At 36.7% G+C, this 17,758-nt stretch overlaps 1 protein-coding gene across 1 annotated transcript in view; it reads left to right on the forward strand.

The window, feature by feature from the left end:
* The window catches only part of PLEKHH1 (pleckstrin homology, MyTH4 and FERM domain containing H1), a 115,798-nt gene continuing 98,040 nt past the window's right edge, over positions 1–17,758 (forward strand). Inside the window, exon 1 of the mRNA XM_043988369.1 lies at positions 1–110. The gene's annotated coding sequence lies outside the window, so the exon portion shown is untranslated. The remainder of the gene's footprint in view (positions 111–17,758) is intronic.

Genomic DNA, 17,758 nt, shown 5'->3' on the forward strand with positions numbered 1-17,758 from the left:
CGGGAATGTTCTGGAACTTGGTAGAATCTACACTATATCATCTATAGAGAATTCCTCTTCTGTTCAGATCTTGTGCAAGACATCTTGTATGACGGTATCAAACGTTTTTGGTAAGTTTTCTGCTTGTTTTCTGCCTCTTTTGTGGATAATAACCAGAGAGCCATTGAGCAAATAAGCTCTGTGGTTGTCTTAATGTTTGCATGAGGTAGATCTCCTCCTTGTTGGAGGAGATCGAACATGCTGGTTTTGTTTTGTTTTTTAAAATCAACTTGTTTGTTTATTGTTTTAAACAGAATATGACAAGCAGCCAGATGGCCTGTCCACTGAATTTGTATATCAATACCTATGTTTGGGGCCAATGTTTTAAATGGATAATTTAATGGCTAGGAAGCTAAACCTGGATGTCAGAAAGATTTAGGTTCAAATTCTGTCTCAGAAACTTCATAGCTGTGCGACCCTGATCAAACATCTCTTAAGTTTTGCTGTGCCTCAGTTTTCTTAGAAAGATCTTGTATTCTTTATACCTTTTTAATTGCATGAATGTTCTTTGCCATAGGGACACTTTGTCAAGATCTTTCTGTTCTCTTGTCATATTTTCATCGAGGACCTTCAGTATATGCATTCTAATCACTATCACAAATATTGATAAAGATATAAAGTAAGTTTAATAGTTGTTGATATGCTAGCCTCTCGATGACCTTTTCTGGGTATTCATATTGTGGGTGATTTTTTTTCCCCATTCTGTTGCTATTATCCCTGCCCTGGGCTGTCTCATCAGATAATCCTTCTTTCTTTCAAGAGGCGGATATCACAGTTTTTGTTATGCCTGGTTTCTTTTTGTTGTTGTTGTTGTTAGGCTTTACAGGTGAGGAGACTGGCACAGAGTGACTTGCTCAGGGTCACACAGCAGGTAAACATGAGCAGCAGGATTTGAATTTCCAGATGCTCATCACTCTTTTAACTTTACTACTGACTTTCTATATGAAACAATTAGATAGCATCTTTTCAAGAATCAGCAAACAATGACACAAACTTTGTCCTTCCTGTGTGAGGGGGGATGTGTCACTATGGCATAAGTGGGCACTAAGCAAGAATGGACCTGTTTTCATAGTTACAGAAGAAGGAAAGCACTTGGGTATGTTGTTCTGGGATTAAATAGTTACTTTGGGCTTCTATGGGAGGAGAAAGAGGATTGAACTGAAAGAGAAAGAATTGTAAAAGAGATTTTTGAGTGGTGTGGAGTTGTGAGGAAGGACAGAGATTGATTTGAGAGTTTGGAAATTCAGGGAGATTTGAGAAGATGAAGGAGAAAGAGAAAAAAGAATGATTTGAGATAAAGAAAAAGAGGGGTCAAAAGATATGAGGGGGGCAGTTAGGTGGCGCAGTGGATAGAGCACCGGCCCTGGAGTCAGGAGGACCTGAGTTCAAATCCAGCCTCAGACACTTGACACTTACTAGCTGTGTGACCCTGGGCAAGTCACTTAACCCCAATTGCCTCAAAAAAAAACAAGATATGAGGAGGTATTGTTAATGCTTCATTTTTGAAGAGGACCAACATCACGGGGTGACATCTTGGCTTGCTCAACTGAATTTCAGTGAGGCAGAAGTGCACAAAATTAACAACCTCACTCTCTCTTCAAGAGTCATTGGAGTCAGAGGGCAGCTAGGTGGTGCAGTGGATAAAACACTGGCTCTAGATTCAGGAGGACCTGAGTTCAAATATGAGCTCAGACACTTGACACTTACTAGCTGTGTGACCCTAGGCAAGTTACTTAACCCTCATTGCCCCACCAAAAAAAAAAAAAATTAAAAAAAAAAGAGTCATTGGAGTCCAGTGACAAGACAAATGTCAGGACCACTGGTGATGGGCCTGTGGAGGAAGAACAGAACTCAAGGAGGACTGAGACTCAATGAGAAGGAGAATTAGAGGAGAGGACAGTAAAAACAAGGTAAGGTAAATTTGAATGATCTGGGGTCAGGAAATTGCCAAGCAGCAGATTTCTCTTCCCCCTACCTCAACATACTCTCCCACTTCCTTGACCTTTATGCCATAGTATAAATTGTGCAAGCATCTTAGACTGAGACAGCTAAAACTCATCTGATTGCAAGGCAGTGAAACCCACCATCCACTTCCTCATCTCCTGTGGTCTGGATAAACTGCCTAGGCCACATTTGCATGTAGACACTTCTGTCAGCTATTTGTACTGACCTATTAAAACGGAGAGAGGGAGGGGGTGGCTAGGTGGCCCAGTGGATAAAGCACCGGCCCTGGATTCAGGAGGACCTGAGTTCAAATCTGGCCTTAGACACTTGACACTTACTAGCTGTGTGACCCTGGGCAAGTCACTTAACCCCCATTGCCCCACAAAAAAAAAAAGGAGGGGGGGCAGGAAAGGAACAAATATTTGTTAAAGGCCTACTATATGTCAGGAACTGTGCTAAGTTCATTATACATATATTAATATATATAATACTGTTACTATGTATAATTATATATAACATAATATATAATATGTGTATATATTTTAGTACATAGATATATGCCTTATACATATTTTATAGATCCATATTTAATATATGATGTCACATATATAATATACACACAGTATATAGAACATATTACTATATCATATATGATTATATATCGATAATCTATACTATATGTATTGTCATATACTGTATATATTATGATATAGTATATATAATATAACATAGTTCCAGGTATTACATATCCTGTATATATTGTATGTATATATTATAATCTATAGTAATATATCCATGTTTTATGGATAGCTCAATAGATACACTCATACATACACACACACACACACATACACATACATACCAAGCTGAATAGACCTAGTCCTGATTTGTTATGCAATTAGCACACATTAATAAATTGATATGCTCAGAAGCTTGACCCTTTGCTTCATCAGTTATTTCAGATTTCACTTGTCACAGATGGCCCTGGCAGATTGTTCTGCCAAATGGGGCTGCTATCAGGCCACTACTGCCAGACCTGTGCATGCAATTGATGATGAAGTATCTCTGCTGAACAGGTCAATCTACCTGACTCCTTCAATCTGGTCTTTGATAGGCAGCTTCAGTTTTTCACCCCCGTCACTATGCTCTTTTTGCCTGGAGTGCTATGGACATTTGCAGAAGCCTCTCCTCTTTGACTTCCTCAAAGCCCTGGCTCTGAGGATTTTCACAAAGCAATGGTAAGGTGAGATCCGTGCTCTCATGTTTGACAGGATCACACAGCTAGTAAGTGCCTGAGGTCAGATTTGAACTCAGGTCTTCTATTTGAAGACCCAGTGCTTTTATCCACTGAACCACCTAGGTACTTCAGTAAGATCTTTGTCTGCATTAAAAGTGGTACAATGTATAAGACTAGGAAGATAATATTACCATGATGCTCTGCTTTGGTCAGACCACATTTAGAATATTGTGTTCAATTCTGGGCACTACATTTTAAGAAGAACATTTCTAAGCTGAAAAGTATCCAGAGAAAAAAAGTCTCAAGGCGATGTCATATGAGGATTAGTTAAAGGAAATTGGTATGGGTAGCCTATAGAAGAAAAGACTTAGGGGGTGACCCATTAAAGGCATGTTGTCTTTAAGTATTTATAGGATTATTTATTGCAAGAGGGATTAGACTTGTTCACATTGGCTTTAGGAGGCTGAACTAGGAGTAATGGATGGAAGTTGAAAAGATGCAGTTTTAGACTTGACCTTGACACATGAAAACATTTCCCAAAGATCCAAAAATGTAATGGACTCTCTCAAGGGTTAATGAAGTTCCCATCTTTGGAGGTCTTCTTGTAATAACTGGATGCTCACTTGTTAGCTATGTTGTGGAGGGTATTTTTATTCATGTATAGGTTAGATTAAATGGCCCCTCTTCCAGCTTGGTGGAAGTCTCAAAACTAGGCAAATCACATATATCACCTATATCAAATTGCCTGCTTTCTTAATGAGGGGAAGAGAATTTGAAACTCAAAATTTTAGAAAATGAATGTTAAAATTGTTTTTACATGTAACTGGAAAAAAATATTTCCATATGGAGATGGAGGTGGGGGTGGGGCACAACTAGCAAAGTATGGGTTATCTTTGTTGAATAACCTTTCTATAATATGGCTTACCATATTGTTTATTTTTAAATTATTAAATTAATTTAATTCATAGTTATTTAATTTAATTCATAGTTATTATTTATTTAATCATTTGTTTTTACTTCATTATTTAATTATTTAAATTATTGTCATCTGTTAAATGTTGAATGATGTCAAAAAATAGATTAAATGGTCCCTGAAGTCCCTTCAAGCTTGGAATTTCTGTGATTGTATAAAGGTGGCCCTCATTACACAGCCCTGTACATATTACCATAAACATCAAAAAACCTTTGGCTATTTCACATTTCCTACAAGATCATAGAGGTTGAAGTAACTCTCTCTAAGGAAAAGAAAAAAATCTAATCCAGAAGAATTCAAGTTCCTTGAGAAACAGAACAGTCTCTTGGTATCCCTGCACAGTGCCTTACACAAAGTTTTTTCCCATATAAATATTTTATTATTTTCCAGTTACATTTAGAGATAATTTTCAACATTTGTTTTTATAAGATTTCTAGTTTCAAATTTTTCTCCATCCCTCCCCTCCCCAAGACAGCAAATAATCTGATATAGGTTATATATGTACAAACACATTAAACATATTTCTGCATTAGTCATGTTATAAGAGAAGAATCAGAGCAAAAAGGAAAAACCTCAAAAAAGAAAAACAACAACAACAAAACAATAGAAATAGTATGGTTTGATCTGCATCCAGATTCAACAAGTTTTTTTTTCTGGATTTGGAGAGTATTTTCCATCATGGTCCATCTTGGACCATTGTATTGCTAAGAAGAATCAAGTCTATCACAGTTGATCAACACACAATGTTGTTGATACTGCTTACACATAGTTTTAAGAACTTAATAAAAATATCTTCAATTGAGTTGAATGTTTTGTTCTTCACCTTACTTGTTTGCCAACTTCCTTACCTGCTTTTTGTCATAAGGAATCATAGCTAAATATGAAAAAAAATATTCACAAAAATATGAACAGTTTTCAAAAGAAGAAACAATCAACACACATGAAAAAGTACTACAAATAATTAATAATGAAATGGAAACGAAATTAAAATTAAAACAATTCAGAGGTTCTACCTCACTCATCAGATTGGCAAAGATGGCAAAACGGGGAAATGGGAATTGTTTTAGAGAATTTGGGGTGATAGATACACTGATACACTGTTGGTGGAGCTATGAAGTAGTCCAAGCATTCTGGAAAGCAGAGAAAACCTGTAGAGACTGATGCAAAATAGAATGAATACAACCAGGGAAACAATGGACACAGTGATTACAGTTGTTTTTCCATTAGTGGAGAATAGTTGAATAAATAAGAGGAATAAACCATGAAAAGTTTCAGAACTCTGATCAATGAGGTGACCAGTAATGACTTCAGAAGGCTGAAGATGAAGTGTGCTCCCTGCCTTTGTCAGACATGAAGGGTACAAAGGGTACAAAATGACCCATGCATTTTCAGATGTGGCCCAGGGGTTGATTTGTTTTGCTTCACTTCATTTATTTGTTTTTAGAGAGGCCTTTTGTTGGGGAGAAGGGGAGCTAATGGGTATTGGTGGCATGCAAGAAAAAGGAATTAAAAGAAAAGGACATCAATAAAATATTTGAAAAATACACAGAAGAGAACAGAAAGAAATTCAGAAGGGAGACATAGAGAAATAGGAAAGGTTTGTTGCTATTATATTAAAATACACTTTTAAAAAGGAAAACTAACAGAAGTTCACAGTTTCATTTATTTTTCTGTTCTTCATATAGTGAAATGTTCACATATTGAAGTTTATGTAAATTTAAAGGAACCATAACTATCTCTTTCCCCAAAGTTCAGATTCACTTCCACCTTCCCCTTATGATCCTGTGGTCTAAATGCCCCTTTTGATTATTTTGAGGGTTATAGATTCTCAAAAGACATAGGTCCTCAAAGACAGAGATCTGTGATATTACTTTGGCTTACAAATTGGTGGGAATCCTTGACATAAGAGATAGGGAGGGGAGTACCTTCCATTAACAGTCAGCTAGGTGGGGCAGTAATGGACCAGGAGTCAGGAAGACTAGACCTCAAATCCTGCCTCATTACTTACTACCTATGTGACCCTGGACAAGTCACTTAACCTATCCTTGCCTCAGTCTCTTCATCCATAAAATGAGGGAGTTGAACTGAATGGCCTCCAAGCTCCTCACCATCTGTAAATCTATGATCCTATGAATTAAATAATTGGATTTTCCAGAGAAGATAAAAAAGGTCATCAGAAAAAAAAAGATGCATCTGTTACTCTATGATCTGTTACCTATTTTCATTCCTTTTTGAATGTTTAAAACATCTTTATTTGAATTTCAGGAAAGATTGAAGCTTGTTCACAAAATTTTTTATGTGATCAATTTGTGTAATTATTTTTATGTAAATAAATATATATTTTTCTACCTTCCAAGAGATTTCTGTTTCAGAATCAACCTGTATTTTATCCTGATTCATATTTAGAAAAAAAGAGAGATTATTGAATTTTACATGTTTTTAAAATTTAATTTTTTGCTTAAATAAACCATTTTTAATTTTAGTATGACGTTAACTCCAGTGAGGTTAGTTCTTCTCCTGGTACATGGGTTAAGAGCCATTCAGAATGATTCCTACAAGTCACCCCACTTGAAGGAAACAAATTAAATGTGTCTGTTTTAGAGCTGGAGGGCATTCCAGCTCAGTTGACTAAAAAGGGTTCTGGGAATTCAGGAGCCTCATCTTCTCTTTGTAATTGTTTGCGGACCAGCCACTTAATTGTTCTATGTTAGAGCTTCCTGCTCTGCAGAATGGAATGTTAATACTGCTTACCTACTTGAGGTTCTGTTCTGGATTGGAACCAAGTCCCTAATCCCTGCCCTAGTTACTGCTCTGTCACTAGAGTAAAATTTGCTGGTTGTCTCCCTGAAGCTCTAGGTAGGTTTTCAAATCCTATAACCAAAGACACTGCAGAACGGAGGTAAGCAGAGAATGCCACGTTGGGGGTGGTGGAATAGAAAAAGAAGGAAGTCGAGATTTCTTCTAGATATGGTATGAGCTTGAGCAGACCATCTGCCTTTTCTTCTGCTCTTTATCTTCTCCTTGCAAGCTAACTCAGTTGTCCAAATGAAGCTTTTGTCCCAAGTTAATCCAACCTCCCAAAGTGTAATGAACCCTGTTCTTTGAACTGCCACCCAACTCATTTCATGCTTCTTTTTAGGCCCTAGAGGGGCATTTGACTGAATAGGTCTTTTCCTTTCTGGGCTTTGTCTAGGACTTGGGCCAACTTAATTCTCCTTGTCCTTTGTCTGGCTCCTTAAAGATCTGGGCAGCTTCCAGCGATTCCAGAGACACGCTGAATAAGAATTCAGTAATCATCTTGTGGTAGTCACTTCATTGCTTTTTCATGAGGTAATGGGTACACGGGCACCATCTCAGATCTTTCCTTGGGCTTGCTGCCTTGATAGTTTTCTTGTCTGGACATCAGTCTCCGGATTACCCATCATTCCAGCCACCTCATATTTGTCCACACTGTGATTCAAAAGGATCAGTGTTAGAGGAAGGAGACTTTCAGTCTTGACTGAAATCACATGCAGTTGTATGAATTGTTCTGCTTGGCCATTCTACCTGCACTACATATACATGACATATATACGAATATGTGAATGTATGTTCCATATACATATAGGTGTATGTATGCATTTGTATGTGTAAATTTGTGGACAAAGACGATTTTCCATTTTGTCCTTGTATCCCCAGAGCTTTGCACATACTAAAATAGCAGTGGGATCTCATCACTTTGATGCAGATTATAACCCATCTCCCCCTGCCCATCCTATGCATGTCCTCTTATAAGGAAGTCCAGGCAACACACTGCAGGCTTTCATGACTTTCTCCCACTATCATGATGATACCAAAGAAGAAACATTCAAGCTTTTCCGTCATCTCTTGACCTCACCATATGACCAGCTCTTTCCTAGGATACATTTCTCTGATGATATCTTTTACTCTTGTTCTTTGAAATTCCTCATTGGATATATGTTGCACCTTGCTAATACCCAGGATGTACAATTGCATTGTTCTCTGAGTGATAATGATTCTCATTTCTTCAGAGACTGTAATATTCCATGTCTAGCTGCCATATAGGAGAACCATGTTGTTCTATTGGTAACATTAGTAAAATATTTATATAAAAAGATGGGCCTTTGTTTCTGGGAGAAGCTTGGGGTCTTTAAAAGCGCTTTGTAGCTTCCCAAGAGCAATCCAATCTTTTCTTCCTCTTCAACTCTGGGCCATACTCATTAATCATCTATACTATATGTCTCAAGGGGCAGTTAGGTGGTACAGTGGATAAAGCACTGATCCTGAATTCAGGAGGACCTGAGTTCAAATCTGGCCTCAGATACTTGACACTAGCTGTGTGACCCTGGGCAAGTCACTTAACCCTCATTGCCCTGCAAAAAAAAAAGAAGAAGAAAAGAAAGTTAAAAGTATACCATATGTCTCAGATAGACATGGTCATGGACAAACTCTATAGGTTGTCCATCTAAATTTATATCATAATCTGAGCAACAGGAAATTTATATCCACTTGGTATTTTATAAGTGGATGGTCAAACCATTTGCTTTGCACATAACAGGTGCTTAATAAATGTTTATGTTGTTAAGGTTGGACTATGCTTAGGTTTCATTGTCATTGCAAGGAGGCAGTATTTCATAGCTATTCTGATTTTTCCACTCGCATATTCTTATGAAGAATAGTGAATTAAAAAACATAGAAAAGTACCATAAGGTTTTATACAATGATCATCATCTGAACCTTATCAACTGCTACAAACCCTGGATTATATCCCTATCTGTTCAGAAGCCAGAACTAGGATTTTGTTTCTGCAAAAGCTTTTTAATTTCATATAATTAAAATTATCCATTTTACCTCCTGCAAACCTCTCTATCTCTTCTTTGGTCATGAATTCTTCCTCTATCCATAGATCTGACAGGTAAGTTCTTCCCTGATGAAGTACTTTCTTATGGTCTCACCCTTTATATTAAATCATGCACCCATTTTTAGCTTATCTTGGTATATAGTTTTAGATGTTGATCTATGCCTAGTTTCTGCCAGACTCTTTTCCAGTTTTCCCTATACTTTTTTGTCAAATAGCAAGTTCTTGCCCCAATGGCTAGAATCTTTGGATTTATTCAACTACAGGTTACTGTCCCTGTAATGAATGGAATGATGCCACCTACTGGAGACTTGCTGTGGGAAAGCTCCGCCATGAGGAAAATGCCTCAGAAGGCAAGGCCATGTGGCTTTTCCTTGGCGTCAGGAAGTGACGTTTGCTCATGGGTGCTGTCTATCAAGGCTACCAGCCAATCAACTTGAGGAGCCTCCTATTTTCTGGGAGGAGACAGGAAGGAGGAAATAGGGCCTATGCAGAGAGCTCTCACTCTTTTGGGCTCCTGACTTGATGGTGGTGGTGGTGGCAGAGGACTTCACAGGAAATTTGAGGAAAGATAGGAATGCCAGGCTGTTGGGATTCTGTTCTCAATCTTTTTCTTTCTATTTTTCAATAAACTCTTAAAAACCTAAACTCGTTTTATCAGTGATTTTAGTCAGTTTCCCCCAAAACTGGGGGAACAGATTAGAATCCACATTTAGAATCTTAAATTACACATCCCCATTTGTGTAACTAATTTTTTCCCACTAATCAGTTATTCTATTTCTTACCCAGTCCCAAATTATTTTGATGATTACAATCTGGTAGTATAATTTGAGATCTGATAGTTCTAGGCCTCCTTCCTTCTCATTTTTTCCCCTTGATTCCCTTGACATTCTTTGTTCCTCCAGATGAATTTTGTTATTATTTTTTCTAGCTTTATAAAATAATTATTTAGTAGAATGATTGGCATGGCACTAAGTAAATTAATTTAAGTAGGATTCTTATTTTTATTATATTGGTTTGGCCTACCTATGAGCAATTAATATTTTCCTAATTATTTAGATTTATGTTTTTATGAAGAATGCTTTGTAATTGTCTTGATATCGTTCCTGTGCATGTCTTGGCAGATAGGCTTTCAAGTATTTTAAACCGTTTGTGGTCATTTTAAATAGTTTCTTTTTCAATCTTTTTGCTGGATTTTATTGATAATATATAAATGTTGATAATTTGTATGGGTTTGTTTTGTATCCTGCAACTGTACTGAAGTTGTTGTTTTCATTAGTTTTTTAGTCGAGTCTCTGGGTACTCTAGCTTCTTAAACTGTGGGTCATTTGGGATCACATAACTGAATGTGGGGGTCGCAAAAAATTTGGCAACAGTAAAAGGTTATGTATACCTGTTTTATATATCTATATGTGCCAGGTCGAGTTAAAATTTATTTGGCAAAAAGGGGTCATGAGTGGAAAAAGTTTAAGAAGCCCTGCTAGCACTGGGTAAATTAGCATCTCATCTGCAAAAAGTTATAGTTCTCATTCCTTGTTGCCTATGCTTATTCCATCAGTTTCTTTTTCTTGTCTTATTGTGATAGCTAGAATGTCTAGTACAAAACTGAAGAGTAATGGTGATAATATATATGATTACTTTAACCTCTTATTTTATTGGAAAGGCTTCCAGCTTATCCCCATTACAGAAAATATTGGTTTTTAGTTTTAGATAGATACTAATCATTTTAAGGAAAGCTCCATTGATTCACGTTTTCTAGTATTGTTTTAAAAATAGAAATGGGTGTCATATTTTGTCAAAAAGCTATTTTTCTGCATCTATTAAAATAATCATATGATTTTTGTTGTTTATGTTATTTATTTGGTCATTTATGCTTATGGTTTTTCTAATATTGAGCCAATCCTATGTTCTTCATATAAACCCAGCCTGGTCATAGTGTATGATCTTAGTGATCTATTGTTGTAATTTCTTGGCTGGTATTTTATTTAAAATTTTTGAATCAATATTCATTAGGGAATTTGGTTTATGGTTTTCTTTCTCTGTTTTGACTCTTTGATTTAGGTATCAAGACCATATATGTGTCAAAAAAGGAATTTGATGTAGGACTCCTTTATTTTTTCAAACTATTTATGTAATATTGTAATTAGTTTTTCCTTAAAGGTTTGGCAGAATTTACTTGTAAATCCATCTGGTGTTAGGGTTCTTTTCTTAGGGAGCTCATTTATGGCTTGTTCAATTTCTTTTTCTAAGATAGGCTATTTTATTTCCTATTAGTCTGGGCAATTTGTATTTTTTAAAAGTTTTCATGCATTTCATTTAGACTGTCAGTTTTATTAGCATGTAGTTGGGCAAAATAGCTCCTAATAATTTCTTTTATTTCCTCTTCATTTGTTGTGAATTCACCCTTTTCATTTTTCATGTTGGTAATTTGTTTTTCTATTTTAAAAAAATCAAATTAGCCAATAATTAATTTTATTATTTGATTATCTGTTTAAAAAATTCTTCATCTAATTTACTAATTCAATGGGGGTTTTTGCTTTTAATTTTGTTAATCTTTCTTTTAATTTTCAAGATTTCTATTCTGGTGTTTAATTGAGGGTTTTAAATGGGTGGTTTTTCTGTTTTAATTTGTTTTTTTAATCGCATGGCAATTCATTGATCTATTCTTTCTTTTATTGATGAAAATGTTAAGAAATATAAATTTTCCCCCCTAAGTACTGCTTTTGCTGCATCCTACAAATTTTGGTATTTTGTCTCAAGGTCCCTATCTTTAATAAAATTATTATTTTTACGATTCATTCTTTGACTCACCCATTCTTTAGGATTAGATTATTTAGTTTCCAATTAATTTTCAGTCTAGGCTTCCAAGTCCCTTTGTTGAATGTAATGGCTATAATATTCCTGGGAGTTTTCATTTTGGGGGTTCTTTCAGGAAATAACTGGTAATTTTTTTCTATCTCTACTTTGCCCTTTGGTTCTAAGATATCTAGACAGTTTTCCATTATAATTCCTTGAAATATGAAATATAATGTCTAGGCTTTGTTTTGTTTATGATTTTGAGGTAGTCCAAATGATCTTTCCTTGATCCATTTTCCAAGTCAGTTGTTTTTCCTATGAGATATTTCAAATTTTCTATTTTTTTAGTCTTTTAACTGAAATTAGAAGAATTAGACTGGTGGTACCTCAGAGTTGTTTTAATTTACATTTCTCTAATCACCTATCATATTGGCTAATATGACCAAAAAAAGAAATAATAAATGTTGGAGAAGCTGTGGAAAAATTGGAACACTAACGCATTGTTGGTGGAACTGTGAACTGATCCAACCATTCTGGAGAGCAATTTGGAATTATGCCCAAAGGGCTATAAAACTGTGCATACCCTTTGACCCAGCAATACCACTATTGGGTCTTTTTCCCAAAGAGATCATAAAAAAGGGAAAAGGATCCACATGTACAAAAATATTTATAGCTGCTCTCTTTGTGGTGGCAAGGAATTGGAAATTGAGGGGCTGCCCATCAACTGGGGAATGGCTGAACAAGTTGTGGTATATGAATGTAATGGAATTCTATTGTGCTGTACGAAACGATGAGGAGGCGGATTTCAGAAAAACCTGGAAAGACTTGCATGAACTGATGATGAGTGAGATGAGCAGAACCAGGAGAACATTGTACACAGTATCATCAACATTATGTGTTGATCAACTGTGATAGACTTGATTCTTCTCAGCAATACAATGGTCCAAGATAGTTCCAAAGGACTTATGATGGAAAAGGCTCTCCAAATCCAGAAAAAAAGAAGAAAAAAGGAACTGTGGAATATGGATGCTGAATGGACCATACTATTTCTTTTGTTTTTGGTGCTGTTGTTTTTCTTTTTTGAGGGTTTTCCTTTTTGCTCTGATTCTTCTCTTATAACATGACTAATGCAGAATTATGTTTAATGTTATTATATATATATAAATAACCTATATCAGATTACCTGCTGTCTAGGGGAGGGGGTAGGGAGGGGAGGGAGGGAGAAAAATTTGAAATTGGAAATCTTATCTAAACAAATGTTGAAAACTAAAAAAAATAATAATTAATTAATTTTAAAAAAGAAAACTATCTCTACATGTAACTGGAAAATAATAAAATACATTTATAATTTTAAAAAAGAAGAATTAGACTGAATTTGTCTAAATTAGGAGAACCAGGCAGCAGATCAAGACCAAGTTGCATAGCTTTCATGTCTTTTCCCTTTTTCTCTATAGCTCTTGTTTGATTTTAAAATTTTTTTTTGTTCTTTTTTATATCTTTTTGGGGAAAAAAATACTCTTCTAAGAATTCTTGTTCAGCTTGTTTCCAATCTGGATTTTTCCTTGAGGCTTTTATTGTAGATGTTTTCAAGTCATTCTCTTCTGTGTTTAGGTCTTGAACTTCCCTACCACCATCAGTTTTTGATGGTTAGGTTCTTTTGTTTGTTTGTTTGTTTATTCTTTCAAATTACTTCTTTTTTTTTTTTTTGCGGGGCAAGGGGGGTTAAGTGACTTGCCCAGGTTCACACAGCTAGTAAGTGTCACGTGTCCGAGGCCGGATTTGAACTCAGGTACTCCTGAATCCAGGGCCGGTGCTTTATTCACTGTGCCACCTAGCTGCCCCCTCAAATTACTTCTTGATTGGACTTTATGTTTGTGTTGGACTTTATTCACTTCTGGAGGAGGGGCATTGTCTGACCTGAGCTTTTGTCTTTTTATATCCTTTTGCTGTTTTTCAATCTGAGGGCCTGCAAGTTTTTTGTGTTTCTGAAGTGGTCTAATCCAGGGAGAAATCTCTTCCCTGCCCTCCTAGTCAGAGCTCTGCAAGTTTCTTACCCGGGTTTGAGTCTTTTGGATTATGTGTAGTTGTAATAAAGTATACTGTTGCTAGACTCAATCACTGTTGACCCACTAGAAAGTTCTGCATGTTCAAAGTGACTGAACTGCTGGCTCCCCTCTGGTCTTGATCTGCTGCCCAGTTCTTCTAATTAAGCTTATGTGAGGCTAAAGGTTAGAACTGAGTCTCCCCCCCCCCCCCCCCCCCCGCCATCCCCCACCTCTACTCTTGAGCTCAGAGTCACATAGCTATTTTTGGAATTCATTCCTTCTTCCATACACAGGAACAACCTTTCTTGCTTGCATCTACTTCTCTCTCCCCTGGAACTGTGACCTGGAATTAGGTAATGGATGGTAGAGCTACCAGATGCCACCCATTTCTACTCCCAGTCCTGGTTCAGGGGTCCCCTGGGATCTCTTTATGCTCTTGTGTTTTCTGCCTTGGAGTTTAGTCTCAGCCTCTATACTGTCCCTCAGCATAGAAGGTTCCCCACTGCTGCCTCTTCTGCTGTTGCTATTACTGTTCCTGGGCTGAGCTCTTGGCCAGTCCCCACCCCAATGTCTACAGCCCTCTCTATCTATATCCCAAAAAAGTGACTCATTGTGATTTTTTTTTCTTGGCTTTCCAGATCAGAATTGGTCTGGTGTTTTCTAGATTGTGTGGAAGAACTGTATTGAGTGAGTTGGGTGAAAAATGCTGACTCTCACTCTGACATCATCACTCTACCTCCTTCCATGAGTTCCTTTTTTAAAACAAAATTGATGCAGATACTTTTCATGAGAGAGTAGGAATAAGAATTCCCTAAGTACCTACTACATGCCAAACCCCATGCTAGAGCTTCACAAATATTATTTCATTTGAGCCTCACAACAAACCTGTGAAATAGGTGCTATTATGACCACCATATTACAGCTGAAGAAAATGAAGCAGATAGAGATAAAATGTCAGGGCTCAAGGGGGGCAGCTAGGTAGCACAGTGGATAGAGCACTTGCCCTGGATTCAGGAGGACCTGAGTTCAAATCCGACCTCAGATACTTAACACTTACTAGCTGTGTGACCCTGGGCAAGTCACTTAACCCCAATTGCCTCACCAAAAAAAAAAAAAATTCCAAGGAAAATGTCAGGGCTCAGGGTCACACAGCTAGTAAGTATCTGAGGCTAGATTTGAACTCAGGCCTTCCTGACTCTCATTTTCAACCTTTCTCTTTCCTGGCTCTTTGTATGTGCTTGTATCAGCCTTCCTAGGGACAGAATCAGTCAATAAACATTTATTAAACACTTATGAACCAGGTACTGGGAATACAAAGAAAGGCATAAGATAGTCCCTGCCCTCAAGGATCTCACAATCCAATGGGGAAAGACAACACTTAAAAAGAAGGGGCCTTCAAGGAATTCACCTCAAACAGAGGGTCTGGAAGGAGTTCCCAGTTGTCTTACCCTCAGAACTAATGAACTAGAATGAGTAAAAAGACATAGGCATACTTCTGATCCAAAATAAAAATGTGGGTTTGTTGATTAACTGGACTTTATTTCCTACAATGAGGTTTATTTCTAGTGATGACTTTGGCTCATGGGTCACCGACTTCACATAAGGATGATCTCTTCCTTAACTGGCACGTTTCTGTTGCCAGGATCAGGCTAGCCCAGATAGGCAATCTAGCATTCAGTCAGTGGGAGAGCATGTACTTCCCTGGAAATAAAGCCATCTCTTGAAAACTTCAGAAGGGAAAGAATCCATTAAACCCTGAGTCAATTATTTCCATTTTGGGACAGCTCTATTTGTTAAGAAGTTTGTGTTTTATTTTGTTTTGTTTTGTTTTTACATAGGTGGAACCATGGAAAGGATACTGAACTTAAAGTCAGAAAGACCTGAATTGAAATCCTGCTTTAGATACTTACTGGCTGTGTGGCCCTAAAGTCACTTAATATTGTTTGTCTCAGTTTCCTCCTCTATAAAAATAGGAATGATAATAGCACCTATCTATCTATCAGGGTTGTTGTGTCAAATGATCCTCACAATAAAAAAATCAAATATTTATAAAGTAGTTTGAAACCTTGAAAGGCTATTATTATTACTGCTATTGTTATTATTATCATTATTTTATGTTATTTTATTAAATTCTCCCCTATGCAGCTTTCACCCTTTTTTTTCCTAATTCCAACTTTTGGTGCCAAGTAGTACAAATCTAATCCCTGAAATGGGTGATAGCCCTTCAAGTATTTGAAGACAGCTAGTGTGTCTCTCCCTTGAGTTCTATTTCCTAGGGTAAACATGCTCAATTCCTCCAATCAATTCTCATTTGATAAGATCTTTCACTATCCTGGTTGGAATCCTCTTGGAAACCAAACATTCATTCAACAGGCATTTACTTTTTTATTTTTATTTTTTGCAGGGCAATGAGGGTTAAGTGACTTGCCCAGGGTCACACAGCTAGTAAGTGTCAAGTGTCTGAGACTGGATTTGAACTCAGGTCCTCCTGAATCCAGGGCTGGAGCTTTAACCACTGTGCCACCTACCTGCCCCTTCAACAGGCATTTACTAAGGGCCTTTTATGTGTCAGGCACATTGGGGATACAAAGACAAAAAAGAAAAAAGAAAAAGAAAGAAATAGACCCTGCCCTCAGGAAATTTGCATTCTATTAGGGAAGGCCTTTAATAATGAGTTTATAAATTGTTAGCCAATGGAAAGTTGTTAAAGATTGTTGAATAGAGAAGTGATGTGATCAGAGTAGTGCATTTGGAAGATTACACTGGTCCAACCATTCTGGAAAGAAATTTTAAATTGTACCTCCCCAAACTACTAAACTGTCCAAACTCTTTGATTCAACAATTCAGCTACTAGGCCTGGATCCCTAAAGAGATCAAAGACAGTGAGAAAGGACCCGTATGTACCAAAAATATGTATAGTGGCACTTTTTATTAAGCCAAAGAACGAGAAACAAAATGGGTACCCATAAAATAAGGAGTAGATGAATAGATTATGGTATATGGATGTATTGGAATATGGAATGCCATAAGAAATGTCAAAGGGGGCAGATTCAGAGAAGCCAGAGATTTATATGAACTGATATGGAATGAATTGGGCAGACCTAGAAGACCAATTTAATAACTACAATAATGCAAAGAGAAACAACTTGGAAAGTCTTAAGTACTCTTATCAATGCAATGACCGGTCACAACTCCAGAAGACTGATGATGAAACATGCCTCTCATTACCTCTTGACGGAGAGATAATAGACTTATCAACAGTCCATCAGAAGGACACAAATTTCCTGACACAATTAGTACAATATGAATTTGTTTGCTTGACTACACTTATTTGTTATAAGGGAGGGCTTACAAGGGTTATTAGAGAGGTAAGGGGGAATATTATGGGGAATTTGGGGAGAGTGACAAAATGAAAAAAAAAGAAAGAAGAAAAAGAAAAGAATGCCAGTGAAACATGCTACAACATACAAAAAAGAACAGAGTTGGTACTATTATACTAAAATTGGTATATACTTAGAGCCATATATGGTGCATTCATGGTTTCATACGCAACCCTCTTTTTTTCCTGTATAGAACAACTCATGTTTGTTGATGACTGTTAAATTCATAATAAAATATATTTATTATTTGTTTTTAATTACATGGAAAGTAATGAGAAGGAAAAACAATATGGTATAGTAAACTTACCACAGGATTTGTACAATTTAAAGAGCTATATGGATGTGTTTCATTGTTATTAACATTCACATTATTGTTACTGTTATCACTTGGAGGCAGAGAACTAGGTTTGAATCCCAGTTCTGTTATTTTCTAGCTATATGACTTTGAGCAAGATACTTCTCCCTGGTCCTCAATTTCTTATCTGT

This window comes from Dromiciops gliroides, chromosome 2, assembly GCF_019393635.1.
Source record: "Dromiciops gliroides isolate mDroGli1 chromosome 2, mDroGli1.pri, whole genome shotgun sequence".
In the NCBI taxonomy this organism is placed as follows: Eukaryota; Metazoa; Chordata; class Mammalia; order Microbiotheria; family Microbiotheriidae; genus Dromiciops; species Dromiciops gliroides.